Source organism: Euprymna scolopes, chromosome 38 (assembly GCF_053919585.1).
Source record: "Euprymna scolopes isolate OS-2025 chromosome 38, ASM5391958v1, whole genome shotgun sequence".
In the NCBI taxonomy this organism is placed as follows: Eukaryota; Metazoa; Mollusca; class Cephalopoda; order Sepiida; family Sepiolidae; genus Euprymna; species Euprymna scolopes.
The window spans coordinates 34291879-34307887 of record NC_136519.1 but is presented as its reverse complement, the minus strand read 5'-3'; the positions used below and the strand labels follow the sequence as shown (position 1 = coordinate 34307887).

Here is a 16009-nt window from a genome sequence, read left to right as displayed (position 1 = left end):
TACTTATGTCTGAAAGTATCCCGTACTTCTACAAAGCCACCATTCGCCCATGTATAGAGTACTGCTGTCACATTTGGGCTGGTGCATCTGCTACTAGTCCCTTGCTCCTGGACAGGGTCTAAAAGAGAATTGCGAACCTGATAGGCCCCAAACTGTCATCTAAGCTTCAGCCCCTGTCCCATTGACGAAATGTTGCATCCCTCTGCTTGTTTTACAAGTATTTTAATGGTGGATGCTCTGACAAACTACAAGTCCTTGTGCCCCCTCAACGAAAAATACCCCCGACAAGCAGAGAAGTCCCACCCCCAAACAGTAGAAATCCCTAGATGTAAGAAAGCCTTCTACTCTAATCTTCTTCCCCAGAATTGCTAAACATTGGAATTTTCTTCCGGTTTCCTGATTCCCCAACTGTACTGACATACAGAAGTTCAAGTGTAACGTGAACAGACATCTTGCTGCATAGTACCCTCGCAACTTAGGTCCCTGCCTGATAGTAGCCCCCTATAGCAAAGTGGCAATGTGCCCTGTTTGGGGTGAAAATGTAATAAAAAAATAAATTTTTTAAAATACAGAGTTGTAGCTGTTATGTCCTTTCTTGTTTGTTCGTTCCTGCAACAGTACCAGACAACGTGCAGGTCTGAGTGGTTGAAATGTAACATCTCACTGCTGATGCAATTCTCTATCTATATAATAGCCAGGTACATCCAAGGATGGAGTACTGTTGCCACATTTGGGCAGGAGCTACTCTAGAAAAGACTTGTCCTGCCTTGATAGAGTTCAAACTAGATTTTGTAGCCTCGTAGATGTCCTTTTCTCTTCTCTGCAACCTCTATCTCACAGAAGAGATGTTGCGAGTTTGTCTTTGCTTTATCGTTATTTTCATGGAAAGTGCTCGACTGAGCTTCAATCTATGGTCCTCTCTCGCCAAACTTTCACAAGAAACACTTGTCTAGCTGAAAACACTACCAATAATTCCCCCCACTCTTTATCTGTGCCTAAACCTAAACGTAGATTCCATGAAAAAAGCTTCTTTCTTAGAACTGCACGCATGTGGAACTGTCTTCCGTTTTCCTGCTTTCCAGCTGACTACAATCTGATTGTTTTCAAGTCCAATGTAAACAAGTTCTTGATGAGCCGTTCTACTTAAGTTAACAGATTTACCGAATTTCCATTACTAACAATTACTATATTGTTCAATTGACTACTGTACACTTAATCCTTATCCTCGAGTGGTCTCTGGCCTTGATAAGTGGTTATGCCTATGTAAAAAAAAAAATGTAATGGCCAAGTTACATTTATATATCTCTTTCTTTCAATCAATGTGGCCAAATCAACAAAGTCTCCTGTTCTGTACACATCTTCCTAAATTGTCAAGATTTTACCTTTCTCTGTGGTCATCAAATCTAAGCTTGCCTTTAAAACTCACATTACACACCTATTGTATCATTCTCATATTATTTCTCTCCATGCAACGCATATCCTCAGTCCTCATTTGTCAGGTTTCATTTGTATATATCACGCTGCATACACATACCTGATAGATTCTTCTTTTGGGCAACAGCAGTAATAATGCTCTGCTAGTTAGTAATGGCAGATGTTCTCAAAACTTCCTTTATCAACTTCTAATTCTTGCACTCACATCAGTACCAGTTCCTACCTAATAATAACCTAAATACTAGCTTAAATAAACAAATTTAAATATTCATATTATTTGGATTATTCGGACTACTGTTCTCATCTCAAGTGTTATTTTTATAACATTTTGCCAAATGTAACCTCTGACCTCCGTACAGATGTATCTTGTCGAACTCCGAAATCTTTCTGTTCTAAGTGTATATATATATATAAAGAAAATCTACATATATATAGTCATCCATATACAGCACTGTTTTGTTGTATCACAACTCGTCAGTGCGGCTAGACTAGCACCTTTCCCTAGCCGGCGATTGAACCTACCTTACAACCATCCTGTTGATAGTAGTTCTACCCACTGGCTTATTGGAGCAGTGCTGACAAATGATCTCAACAGATGTCCATTTAAATAAAAATTTGTCCACCATTTTTACAGTGCTCAAGTTGCTCATTTATTTACAAACAAACAGAAAGCCATGCTTTGTAGCTATTTAATTAGCGGGTGAAATACATTTACAATAGTACTCTACCCAAAGAGGGGGGGGGGCTTAACATATATAGTCATCCACATGCAGAACTGTTTCCTTGTATCACAACTTATCAGTGCGGCTAGGCTAGCACCTTTTCCTAGCCGGGGATTGAACCTACAACCATTGTGTTATATTTATATATAGATATATAGTAACCTGTAGTAACAAGTAGTGATCTATAGTAATAACTACTAACATTGTACATCTAAAAACAAGAATAAAAATTTAAGGCTCCCACAATTAATGCTAGAATAGTCTTCTGGGGGTTGAAGTTTATATCCTTAATGCAGGAGATATTCAGAATACAATTGTGGATTATTTAGGACTTCTACTCGGTGATGGCTGATGAAACGGAGAGCATGCTACTTCGATGGATTAAAAAAAGGGTTTCATTCAAAACTGTGTGCAAATTCTCTGAGTTCGGCAAGATACACCTGTATGAAGATCAGAGGTTATATCTGCCGCAACATTATGAAGATATCACTAATCCAATAAATCTAAATAATACGAATTATCAATCCTCATCTTAAAACATTCAGAAGCATAAATAAGCATATTAATTGAAAACCTCAATTAAAACATATATTTAAAATTGTGCAATACTGATATGAGATGTCTAAAAAGGAGTCGAAGACAAATTCAGGACTCTCCACCTGAATTTAATAAAAAGGCTCCGTTTAAAATACCAAGTTACTGACTATGATAAAAAAAACCCAAACAATCAACATACGATGATGATGATAACAGTTCAAATCAAGTTATATTACTTTGACTCTTGCTATTTTTTTAAATTTTTTTTTGCTAATTATTTCACACTCTACAATGATTTTGTGGATAAAATCAATATGTAAAATGGGCCAGTTAGGTTAAGAAAAAAAAAAAAAAAATTAACGATGGTATATTTCCAAAATTTCAACCGTGAAGAAAGCCAAAGAATGTATTTGCTCAAAAATGAAAATTGCAGTATTCTCCTCAGTCCCTCCAGATAAAAAAAAAAAATAAATAAATAAAAAATAAATAAATAAATTTAAAAAAATTAAACCTGACACCATTCAATGAATTTTAACATTTAAAATATTTATCAATTATAACAATAAAGAAATCCATTGTTTTTGACTGACTGGCTTCATTCTTTGTATTCGGATATTTTAATTCTTTGGACTACTGTTCTCATCTTAAGTGTTAGTTCCACACTGTTCAGGTAAATGTAACATTCGATCTTTTTTACGTGTATCTCATCGAAATTGGAAATCTTTCTTGTCAAACTCTGAAATCTGCACAGAATTTTGAATGGAATTTCAAGCAACTCCATGGCACAGTGAATAAATAAAGTACTTGATAAATGCAGTTGTAAAAGTTACACTCTTATGGAGGTTGAAGGATCAATCCTTGGTGCGGGCAACACTCAAAATACAATTGCGAATTACTTAGGACTTCTACCCAGTCATGGATGATGGAACGAGAGCATCCTACCTCTGTGCATTAAATAAAGGGTTCGGTTTGAAATTCCATGCAGATTCCAGAGCTTGATGAGATAAGGTCAGAAGAAGGTCGGAGCTTACATTAACCGAAACGTACAAATAACACTCAAGATGAGAACAATAGTCTAAAAAATCCTAATTATACAAAGAATCAACCTTCATCTCAAAAATTCAAAATCATGACCCCATTCTATTTTAATAAACAATAAGTATTTTAATGGTGGATGCTCCGACGTACCCCCTTGACGTAAATACCCCTGACAAGCGGCTAAGTTCCACCCCTAAACAGTAGAGATCCCTAGATGCAAGAATGCCTTCTATTCTAATAGTTTCTTCCCCAGAACTGCTAGATTTTGGAATTCCCTTCCAGTTTCCTGCTTCCCCAACTGTACTGACATGCATAAGTTTAAGTGTAATGTGAATAGACATCTTGCTGCTCAACTCCCTACATAGTATCCCTGCAACTCATGTTCCTGATAGTAGCCCCTTAAATCAAAGTGGCACTGTGACTTGTTTGGAGGGAGTTAAAAAAAAAAAAAAAGAGGGGTACTCTTTGCAAAGGTGTCTGAACAGTGAATTGAATTTGCAGTAAAACAAGGATTTTGCAATTCACGACAGCATTTCTCATACGATATTGGTTAACTCCAATGGCAAAAATTTTTTTTTTTTTTTTTTTAAATGACATAACAGTGCCGATGGAAGTAGTTATTTGTGAAAGAAAAAAAATTTTCATTGGATGGAGTCAAACCTTTCAAAATTTCCCAGATTGAAGCTGGAAGTTTGTTAAAAGTTGATATTGGCTCCACAGTTTTGAATCTTGGTAAATATGATTTTGTGTGACGCACACATATAGAATTATGTGAATAAGAAAAGTAATATTTCAATAGAAAATAAAAAGCGAGAAGGAAATTGTTTTATGGTAAATTGCTCTTTTTGATTCCAGAAGTGACAAATGTATCCCCCCAACCCATAAATGCATGCCAAAATAAATATGCTTGGTGCTATTTGAAGCCACAACTAGAAAAACTATGGCTGGGTGTTTATCCATTAGATGATAAATGTTTAAAGCACTCAACCATGTTTGTGATTTTTCTTTTTTTTTTTTTTTTGTTTCTTTTGTTATTTTTGGAGGAAAGTTTTATTCTTTTTCTCAGAAGTATCTTTTTGCATGAAACACATAATAATGAGATGAAGAAGTCAAGATAAAGAGGAAGAGTGGAGAAAGGTTTGGAGTGACAAAACCAATGAAAAAAAAAAGAAAACAAAGAGTAGAAGAAAAAAAAGATTAAAAATAATAATTAAAAAAAAAAGAATAGGGAGACAGAAAAGGCAAAAGTGAAGGAAAATAAAAATAAAAAAAAGAGATGAAAAAAGAAAAGAGAGAATAAGAGTGAGGAATAGAGACTGGAGGGAAAAGGAAAGACAGAGACCAGAGGAAAGAGAGAGAGAGATGAAAGAAAAAAGAAGAAAGAGAGAGAGAGATGGAAGAAAAAGAGACGGAAAGAAAAAAAAGAGAGACGGAAGGAAGAAAAAGAGAGACGGAAGGAAGAAAAAGAGAGACGGAAGGAAGAAAAAGAGAGACGGAAGGAAGAAAAAGAGAGACGGAAGGAAGAAAAAGAGAGACAGAAGGAAGAAAAAGAGAGACAGAAGGAAGAAAAAGAGACACAGAAGGAAGAAAAAGAGACACAGAAGGAAGAAAAAGAGAGACAGAAGGAAGAAAAAGAGACAGAAGAAAAAGACAGAGGGACGCAAGAAAAGAGAGATGCAAGAAAAAAGAGAGACGCAAGAAAAAAGAAAAGAGACTCAAGAAAAGAGAGATGCAAGAAAAGAAAGAGGCAAGAAAAAAGGAAAAGAGAGATGCAAGAAAAAAGGAAAAGAGAGATGCAAGAAAAAAGGAAAAGAGTGAGAGAGACATACGAAAAGAAAAAGAGAAAAGAAAGAAAAGAAAATAGAGAGAGTTGTAAAAAAAAAAAAAGGAAATGGATATGCAAGAAAAATAAAGGAGAGACGCAAGAAAAAGGGAGGCGCATGAAAAAGAAAAGGGAGACACATGAAAAAGAAAGAGGAGATGCGTGAAAAAGAAAGAGGAGATGCGTGAAAAAGAAAGAGGAGATGCATGAAAAAGAAAGAGGAGATGCATGAAAAAGAAAGAGGAGATGCATGAAAAAGAAAGAGGAGATGCAAGAAAAAGAAAGAGGAGATGCAAGAAAAAGAAAGAGGAGATGCAAGAAAAAGGAAAAGCGACGCAAAAAGAAAAAAGAAAACAACGAGAGAGAGAGAGAGAGAGACAGACAGACAGACAGAAAAAAAGGAGCGCTAGAAGAAGCGAAAGCGAATTGGGTCGATAAAAAGAAAAAGAAGTGCTTGTTGAGAATGAAAATTAGAAGAGCTTACCACACATTTACCAAGAACTATTTTTATAAGTTTCTGAGTAACTCGGAGGCACACCCTTCATTCTAATACTCGTTCTTCGTTTGTAGATGATATCAAAAAAGAAAGAAAGTATAGAAAGTCTGTGATGCAGGCTGGGCTGAAATTCAATGCCAGATCTGTTCTTTAGATTAGTTCTTATTCTCTTCCTTCTCTCTAAAGTCACAAAAAGAGTTGTCATAAGAGCATCTCCAAATGACCAGGTGTGGCTACGTTAATTAGAGAACTATGAAAAACAACATTACCTTTAAGGTGTTTGTATACACGAAATACCAAGTGGATAAACCAAAGAGCCAATTAAGTCTTATGATTAGATATTCATTTATCATCGAGTATATGAGTTAAAAAAGCCGTTAAAGCCGAGATGTTTAAGAAGCACTCTAGCCAAAGGATCATCTAAACTAGTGGGACCTGTGGAAATTCCACAGCAGCATCTTTCATATGTAGTATATTGCTGCTGGGCATTCTAATATTATTGTAGTCCTTTTGTTAAAACTATAAAAATAAATTTATCTTTATTTAAGTAATCTGGTTAAAGTAGTGTCAGAATATATCTGGTTATTACAGTTTATCTCCAATCTGTGACATATTTATATTGTATGGACGCCCGACGCGAACGAAAACCCCATGATATCAGTATACCATCTTTAGACAGAACAGATACTACCCTTGGATCTTAGCCAGAAGACCAAGAAGGTATATTTTAATTTCATATATAGCCCAAAACATTTTTTTTTTACATTGCATCTTTGGTGATCAGGAGATCCTATTTATTAAAAAGGAGGCCAGAAGGTGATAACATACTATGAACAATTAATTAGCGTGCATATATATATATATATATATATATATATATATACACATACATACACACACTAATAATTTAATGTTTGTATTGTAGAACGTTATCACCTTCTATCCACTTTTTTAATAAATAGGATCTCCCATTCTGGAAACTATAATGTACATACGTCAAAGGTACTATGGTATTAATATACAGATTGTTCAGTCAACGCAATCAGCAGTGTACCACATGTTTTCTATGTGAATTCACTCAGGACTATATAGATAAGGAAGGCTCTGTGGATTGGCTAAAAAGAGAATGACTCCACTATCATCAGAAGAAAGGATTATAATGGCTGCCCAAGATCAAGGCTTGATGATCAATGCTTTCAAAAAGATGAGTGGTCTCAGCAATGACAACACGTGCAAAAGTAGAGAGAATGAGACACCTGACATTCAGCTGTAAGGTTCTGCTAGGAGACGGCTACTCTAAAATTCAACACAATGGACCATGTGTAAAAAGTTGAATATCAAATGCAGCATCAAGTTCTGGAGACATATACCAGAAAAATGGCAAAATGGGCACGAACATTGGTGTATGTCCGCGAAAGGCTTTTTTCCTCGCGTCAGTTACATTTATGGAGAAGTTTCTTTATACTTCTTAGATTGTAATATCTCCGATTTGCAAATCGACGTAGTCTCTATCTTTTATTTGATCGAGTTTTAAAGAAATCCTTGGTTTCCAGTGTTTGTTTGTCTTTTTCGTATAAAAGCGAAACTGATTGAAACAAATGCATCCCCCTAGCCTTTCTGGCCGGGACGTCTTGAAGGCAATTAGGTTTGATCAATGTGGGGGAAACCCTTCATATCAGACAATTGCTATTCATTTGGACACCACCAGAGTTCCCCCTTTTTTGGGGGCAGTTGGTTTTCCCCAACATCGTGGGGAAACAAATACAGCAGAAAACTGAAAACTTAACTGGCCTACAGCCAGATTTAATTATCAACTCATTCATTTCGCTATCTGCTATGGCGTAATGGTTAACATCGCTAAATTTGAATGCTTTACACTTCCGCTCGCGTCATGGTGTAGCAGTAAAATGTCAGTTTTTCTTTCACTTTCTTTTCCGCCTTCGTGTTGTGGATTCAAACCTGCCTGCCTACTACCCCCCTTTTTTTCCAAACAGACACCTACAAACACCCGGGCACCCCCACTAGTATACCAGAAAAAACAGTTGGAAATAAGTCATACACCATCAACTATGACTATACAATTCCCACAGCTATGTACCTAGAAAACAGAGCTATTAAAATTGACATAGTGATTTGGGTAAAGAAAGTGAAAGAAACAATCTTAGAAGTTGCATGAAACAGGGCTGGGAGGAACTACTAAGATCTTATACATAACATGAAAAGAAACTGAAGTCTTAGGAATATCTCCATTATTCCAGTAATTATAGGAGCAACTGGGACCCGTGAAAAAGAATTTAAAAAACTACTTGGTAAATATACCAGGTGAACCATGTGCAAGAGAGATACAAATAATTGCACTTGAAGAGATGGTAAGACTCTAATCTTAAAAAGATCTTTTGGTTGGAATATATGAGATAGTAAGTGAATATCTGGCATTCGGTAGGATGCTCCCCCTCAGCTAGAACAAAATGGAAAAATAATTTGATAAAGGTATATCTGTTTAATCTTTTTGTTTAGTTTTAGTTTGTATCAAAGTGTAGTATCTGGCTGTAGCACAGATGTGCAGATCATATCTGAAAGATAACCAAGAGGTTGAATCTTTTGCTGATCAGAATCTGAGTGTGTTCTTCAAGCAACAATTAAAGGTTAAGATCAGATGTGATAGAAAAAGATTACATTCTGCAGTTTTTGAAAGAAGATGGACAGAAGCAAGGGTCCTGGATATGACCTTAAACTATATCTGATGGTGAGACCCCAGTTGGCGAGCTTTGGGGAGTGTGGAACCACCCTTTAATTGGCATTGCTCCCAGATCCACTCTGACCCGGACTGGTATTACCTGTTAGGGTCCCAACTATGGGTTAAATAGAAACCGACTTAAAAAAAAACAAATATACTCTATTAAAAAATTGTTTTTCATAATCACTGGATTCGGCATTAAATAACCTGAAAAGGGTTGATATGCCGTAAAAAAAAAAAAAAAAAAAAAAAAAAAAAGTATAGAAGCAAGCTTATGTGTACGATGAGGAGTTAAGTATATCTGAGCATGGCGCATGCAGTTCTTGGTCTAGTTGGAGTTCAGCCCTTTGGGTAAGATCTTTAACTTCTTAGCTTGTCCAGTAAATGAGCCCCACCCCTGCTAATAAAAAGCTACCAAGATGCCCACTCCCTATCTTCATTTATTTTTTTTTTTGTCCCCAGCTTCTCTCAAATTACATTCATTTTGGAAGAACATTACCACTCTCCAACCCTCCCCCCTTCCCCCCCCCCATTTAAATCCCACCCAAACTTAGAGATTGACCTGCACTGATTGAACTTTCAACCTCCAGGAATGTAACTTTACAACTGAATTTTTACCAAATACTCCATCTAATGCTTGAAATACAATTGCAAGGACTTCTACTCAGTCATGGTTGATGGAATGAGAGCATGCTAACCCCCTCCCCCTCCACTGTGGATTAAATAAAGGGTTTCGTTTAAAATTCCATGCAGGTTCTCAGAGTTGGACAAGATACATCTGAGAAAGGTCGGCGGTTACATAAACTGAAACGTTGTGAAAATAACACTCAAGATGAGAACAGATGTCTTAAGAATCGAAATAAGACAAGCCATCGTTTATTGCTGGCAAAATGCATTAAATTGATGGTGACTATGTAGAAAAATAAATTCAAAAAAGGTTGTTTTTATGGCACCACTACCGTCTTCATAGCTCTTCAACTTTTTGAGTTAAAAAAAAAAAAAAAAAAAAAAAAATAGGAGGCTTTATTTTTTGGAGGGAGCCTCACATATTCTATATATATAAAAGCAAATGAAGAACTCCTTGCAAAAGCTTTTACACCTGTACGACCATAACACTAAGAAGAGGATAAATACCAGGGAAGTTCAAGGAAGACTTCATCGTAACTATCTATAAGAAAGGTAGCAGAATGGAGTGTGGAAATTACCATCCAATCAGTCTACTTGGCCACATCTACAAAAAAGCTGAGTCAGACTGTACGCCAGGTTTCACTATTAGTGGACAACATTTCAAATCTCACTAAGACCCAAAGAACATTCGAGGATAAGGTTGATGTTTATGACATTGCACGAATTAACAATTCTCCCAAACACCAAAAATTCCTTGACTGCCCAGTAAAATACTCAATTGAAATAGGACTAGATTGTGAGGATTATTTGCATGAACATTTTCTTTTAAAGTCCTCCAAAGATTAAATTCACATGCTGACAAGTCCGAGAAACGTGGTGGCCATAACCCTTTGCTTATTGTTCTCTCTTCTGTGAACATGTCATGAACTCGTGTCAGTGATCTGTGAGACGTATGGCATGTAGTGCCATCTTGGTGGAAAAAAAAATTGCATTTTGTCTTGTGGTGTCAGTTGGTCGTTAAGAGAAAGATTAGAGAGATTGGGCTATTTTTAAGTGGGCCATCCTGTATAAACTTTTTTTTTTTTTTGCTTAGACTTACCTCAATTAGTTGTTCTGGTTTTTACAGTAAAATTGACCTCACATGTGACAAAAGCATGAAATTAATTGTTATTGATAAAAAATAATAACATACCCCCCCCATCCTGTTAATTATTATTTCACAAAACTGGCAAAAGTTATAACCCGTTCACTTAGGATATGTGCTTTATGCCAAATTAATGGTGGAATATGAACATTAGATACTAATCCCTATTAATCCCTAAATGTACATCAAACAAACACTATAATACTTAATTCACTGCACCTCATAATATACGTTCATACATAATTTCAGCCAGATCGGACCAGTAATTTCTGAGAAAAAGTGGAATGAACAGACAGACAAACACATTAAATCAAAATATAGTAACCTAGAACCCCATCTTCCAACATAGACCCCTACTACCATGTCTCCTTCAACATCAGGGGTCTATGTTCCAACCTTCTAGAGGTTGAAACCCAATTACAGGAGACGAAACCGGACATATTCTTTCTAAGCGAGACTGGAATAGGGCCGATCACTTCCCTAGAGGAGTTCATAATTAACGGATACTCTAACTTAACATCTAAATCTGACCCCCAAGACCGCCATGGGCATGGAATATGTGCCTACATTCAAGATGGCTTCCCATGTGGCAGGGATATCTCTAGAGAAGATCCTAATTTACCTTATATGTGCTTCCGGGTTGCACTTGCTTACACCACTGCATTTATATTTGCTCTCTATCGGCCCCATAACAGCGGAGTTACTATCTTTAAGAATATATCTGAGAAAATAGACCACATCCTGTCTGCACATCACTCGGCTAACATTCACATCTGTGGTGACTTCACCGTCCATAACGTGGAATGGCTGACCCACTCAAATAAGACATGATGAGGGGAGGTTCTGTCATGATTTGCCATTGCTTATGACCTCACTCAGATAGATTGTTCGTGAGCCCACCCGTGTGCCCGATACTACAGGTCAGTATGCAAGCCTTCTAGACCTTTTTCTCTCCACTTCCCTTGAGCTATGTTCATGTTCCATTCTTTCTTCTCTAGGATCCTCCGACCACTCTGTTGTATCAGTTAAGATAAAAATGAAATGTAATAAGTCCCCAGATGTACCCCTCCACCGTACTGTATACCAATATTCCATGGCTGACTGGGATAGCTTCTGTACATTCATATCTGATCTACCTCTGCATTCCATGTTTAAAAAGGATGTGTCCTCTATAGTATCAGACCTGACCAAATGGCTAATTGTAGGCATAGACCGATTCATACCATCTAAAAAATTCCAACAAAAACTTAACAGCTAGCCATGGTTCTCCCCAGAAGGTGCTGCTGCCATTGCACACAGAAATCACTTTTTCCATAGCTACCAACGTAATAGATGCACTGAGACTAAAGCTGCTTTCAGGACAGCCAGCAACCACTGTAAAAGAGTAATAAAAAATGCAAGAGAGCTATATGTTCAGTCCATTAAATCCAAAGTAGCTGATCAGCGGCTTGGTTCCCACCAGTTTTGGCAAATAACAAATAGGATCCTGAACAGAAGTGTGTGTTCTATCCCAACCATTATCAATGGACCTGAGGTCATCTCGTCAGCATCAGACAAGGCCAAACTATTTGCAAAAAACTTTGCCGCTAATTCTACCCTATGCGACAAAGGCCATCAACTCCCCATATTTCCTCCTATAACACAGAACACGCTAGGCAATATACAAATATCTGTGCATGAGGTCGCCAAGCTAATCAAGAATCTTGATTCCAGTAAAGCAACTGGCCCTGACGGCATCCCAATTATAGTGTTAAAAAAGCTTCAACCAGAACTTGCTCCCATACTTACGAAACTGTTTAAGCGTTGCCTTAAGGAGAAGTGATTTCCAACACCCTGGAAAATCTCATCAGTATGCCCTGTATTTAAGAATTCAGGTGATAAGTCATCTCCCTCTCAGTAGAGACCAATAAGTCTCCTGTGTGTCATGAGTAAGTTGCTGGAATCCATATTAAATAGAGAAATAGTCAACCACCTCAACAGAAATAACCTTCTTAGTGACACGCAATATTGTTTCCGTTCTGCAAGATCTACCGCAGATGTGCTAATGGTTATATCTCATAGGATTAGTGAATCTCTTGAAAAAGGCTTCCTTTCTAGGGCAATTGCTCTTGACATATCAAAGGTCTTCGACAAGGTATGGCATAAAGGCCTACTTCACAAGATTTCCAGCTACGATATAACTGGAAATGTTTTCTCTATGATTAAATCATTTCTATCTGATAGGCTCATAAGAGTAGTGGTCGATGGACAAAAATCAGAAGCCTGCAGTATTAATGCTGGAGTCCCTCAGGGGTCAATCCTGGGCCCAACTCTCTTCCTGATCTACATCAATGATCTCCCTAAACACATACTTTAATCATTCGTTGACATCTATGCTGATGACACGACCATCTACGGCAACATATCAAAGGTTGTAAATGACAAAGTTCTCTCTGATTCTCTCTCCTCTGATCTTGAGCACGTGGTTCAGTGAGGGAAGACGTGGCTGGTTACCTTTAATGCATCTAAAACCAAGCTCCTATCTTTACATCATCAACGCTCTGATCCTCATCTGGCATCAATTGAAATGGATGGCTCTCGTCTAGGAAAAGCCCCATGTTTTGACAAGCTTCTGGGCTTGACCTTTACTCCTGATCTGAAATGGAACACGTACATCAAGTCTGTTGCAAAGGTCGCTGGAAAGATGGTGAAATCCTTCTACCGCTCCAGAAGATATCTCACTACTGATGCAATTCTCTATCTATATAAAAGCCAAGTACACCCAAGGATGGAATACTGCTGCCATATCTGGGCAGGAGCTGCTAAAAACAGCCTATCGTGCCTTGACAGAGTACAAAATAGACTTTGTGGCTTAGTGGAGGATGCTCTTTTCTCTCCCCTGCAACCTCTCTCCCACAGAAGAGATGTTGCGAGCTTATCTTTGTTTTATTGTTATTTCCATGGCAGGTGCTCATCTGAGCTCCAATCTCTAGTCCCCCCTCGCCAATCTTTTATGAAAAACACCCGTCTAGCTGAAACCACTGTCAAAAATTTTCCCCACTCTTTATCTGTGCCGAAATCAAAACATAGATTCCATGAACAAAGCTTCTTTCTTAGAACTGCACGCCTGTGGAACTCTGTTCTGTCTGCCTGTTTCCCACCTGACTACAACCTGGATGTCTTCAAGTCTAATGTAAACAAATTCCTGATGAACCGCCCCCTTAAGTAGACACTTTTATTAAATCCCCACACTAACGTACTGTACATGCAATAACCCTTATCCCTGAGTGGCTTCCTGGCCTTGATAAGTGGCGATCACCTTGTAAAAAAAAAAAAAAGTATAAATTGACAAAAGTATATTCTAACCCACTCAAAAATAAATATCACTTCTATTTATGAATGTAATATTTTTCTAAGCAAAACAAAAAATAGAATAAAATAAATAAACCATTGCAATTATATTTGTACACAAAAAGTTGTGGCAGTGGTGGTGGTAGTGAGAGGGGTGGAGGAAAAACATAACAATACCAGTTTAAGGCGGCCTAATCTAGGTAGCTTGACTTCTGCTGATATTTACAAGACACAGTAAACGTTCGAGTAGGAGAGGTCAAGAAGCAAGAATCTTTGCAGATAAGTACGGATGCCAACATTTTCGGTAAAAGTGGATAAATTGTTTTACTCATCCAGCAGTTGACAGATGTTAAAAATGAAAAAGAAGAGAAGAAACTTTGGCAACCCGTCAACTCCAAGACATTGAAGGTGATAACAGGTAGGACTTATGATATAAATGGTATAGCAGACAGGTTTCTTACATTTTGAATGGATATAAAAAAAATAAATAACGAACACAAATATCTGGTAAAACAAATTTATCTAAATGAATAAATGCACAAGTTTTTTTTCCAACGTATTTTAACTAATATACAGGGGGTTCCAAAATTCTTGGACACATTTTGACATTAAATATCTCAAGAACTATTAAGGATATAAAAATGCATCTGATATATACTGAAAGCTTGTAATGCTAAGATTTTTATGGAATGTTCAAAAATTTTCAATATGAGCACCATTGGTCACATGACACACATCAAGCCGATAGTCCAATTCTTGCCAAACGCGTCCCAGCATTGCATTGTCAATGGTTGCAACACAGTTTGTTATTCAGGCCTTCAGCCAATCCACATCTCTTGGAATGGGAAGCACACAGACCAGTTCTTTTGCAAATCCACACACATACACACAAAAAAAAAAAAAAAAAAAAAAAAAAATGGGCATGATATTGTGATCATCTTGCCCAGATCGTCCAATCCATCTGTCTGGCAGTGTTGAGTTCAGAAACTGTCTAACCCTGAGGTTACAGTGTGGTGGCGCCCCATTCTGTTGGAAAATGAAGTCATCGAACTCTTTCTCACTCAATTTATCCATTAACCTTGAAATGTGCCCAAGACTTTTGGAACACTCTGTATGTATGTTTCATTCTTAATGCTTAGAACAGATACTACACTTTGAAAAATATTTACAAAAATCATAAATAAAGGCACACGGGCCATTCAAAAGTGTAGAGAAGGGAGGAGATCTATGGTCATCCTTGTCACTGTATCTAATATTTGTCTAAAATTTTCCGAGCTAGAATCCTCAATCACCATAATACCACATTCACTACAGAGGTTCGTCCTACTAGATGTCATATTCTAAAATTCATGTGGGTTTGGCTAGTAACTTTTCTATTTGGCTAGTAAACGAAAATATTTAGTTGTCAAAGGTCAACTAAAGATAAGTTTATCCAGTAAAGCGTTGCCTTTTGTTGAATTCTAACTAATGTAATCTTTTTTTTATCTGAACCTTAAAGAACACAAATCAGATCTTGATCACCAAAAAGATCAACCCTTCAAAATACTCTCATCCATGACGACCACACCGCCAGTTCGTTTCGCAGAAAAACTTTCACTTGGGGCGTTATTAACCTTCACGTGGTGTCTCCCATAAGTACCAGATATCCTTCAAGAAAGAATTCTTAATAGAAAGATACCAGGAGAACAAATGCCAACTAAAATCATGAATGATTTTCAACAAAGCAACCATACAAATAAGAGAGGGAAAAGAGGAAAGGAGAGGAAGATGCAGAGAGAAAGGAAAAGAGAGAAAGAAAATAGGGCAAGAAAGAACAGAAGAAAGAAAGAAAGGACAGGACAGGAGAAAGAAAGGACAGGACAGGAGAAAGAAAAGAAAGGACAGGAGAAAGAAAGAAAGAAAGGACAGGAGAAAGAAAGAAAGGACAGGAGAAAGAAAGAAAGAAAGGACAGGAGAAAGAAAGAAAGAAAGGACAGGAGAAAGAAAGAAAGAAAGGACAGGAGAAAGAAAGAAAGAAAGGACAGGAGAAAGAAAGAAAGAAAGGACAGGAGAAAGAAAGAAAGAAAGGAAAGGAGAAAGAAAGAAAGAAAGGACAGGAGAAAGAAAGAAAGAAAGGACAGGA

At 37.2% G+C, this 16009-nt stretch overlaps 2 protein-coding genes across 2 annotated transcripts in view; one reads left to right on the top strand and one right to left on the bottom strand.

Annotated features, from left to right (window-relative positions):
• Positions 1 to 16009, bottom strand: part of LOC145263130 (pre-mRNA-processing factor 17-like) — a 268376-nt gene that overhangs the window by 238459 nt on the left and 13908 nt on the right. The gene's annotated exons all lie outside the window — the stretch shown is intronic.
• Positions 14171 to 16009, top strand: part of LOC145263129 (uncharacterized) — a 340479-nt gene continuing 338640 nt past the window's right edge. Inside the window, exon 1 of the mRNA XM_080120072.1 lies at positions 14171 to 14305. The gene's annotated coding sequence lies outside the window, so the exon portion shown is untranslated. The remainder of the gene's footprint in view (positions 14306 to 16009) is intronic.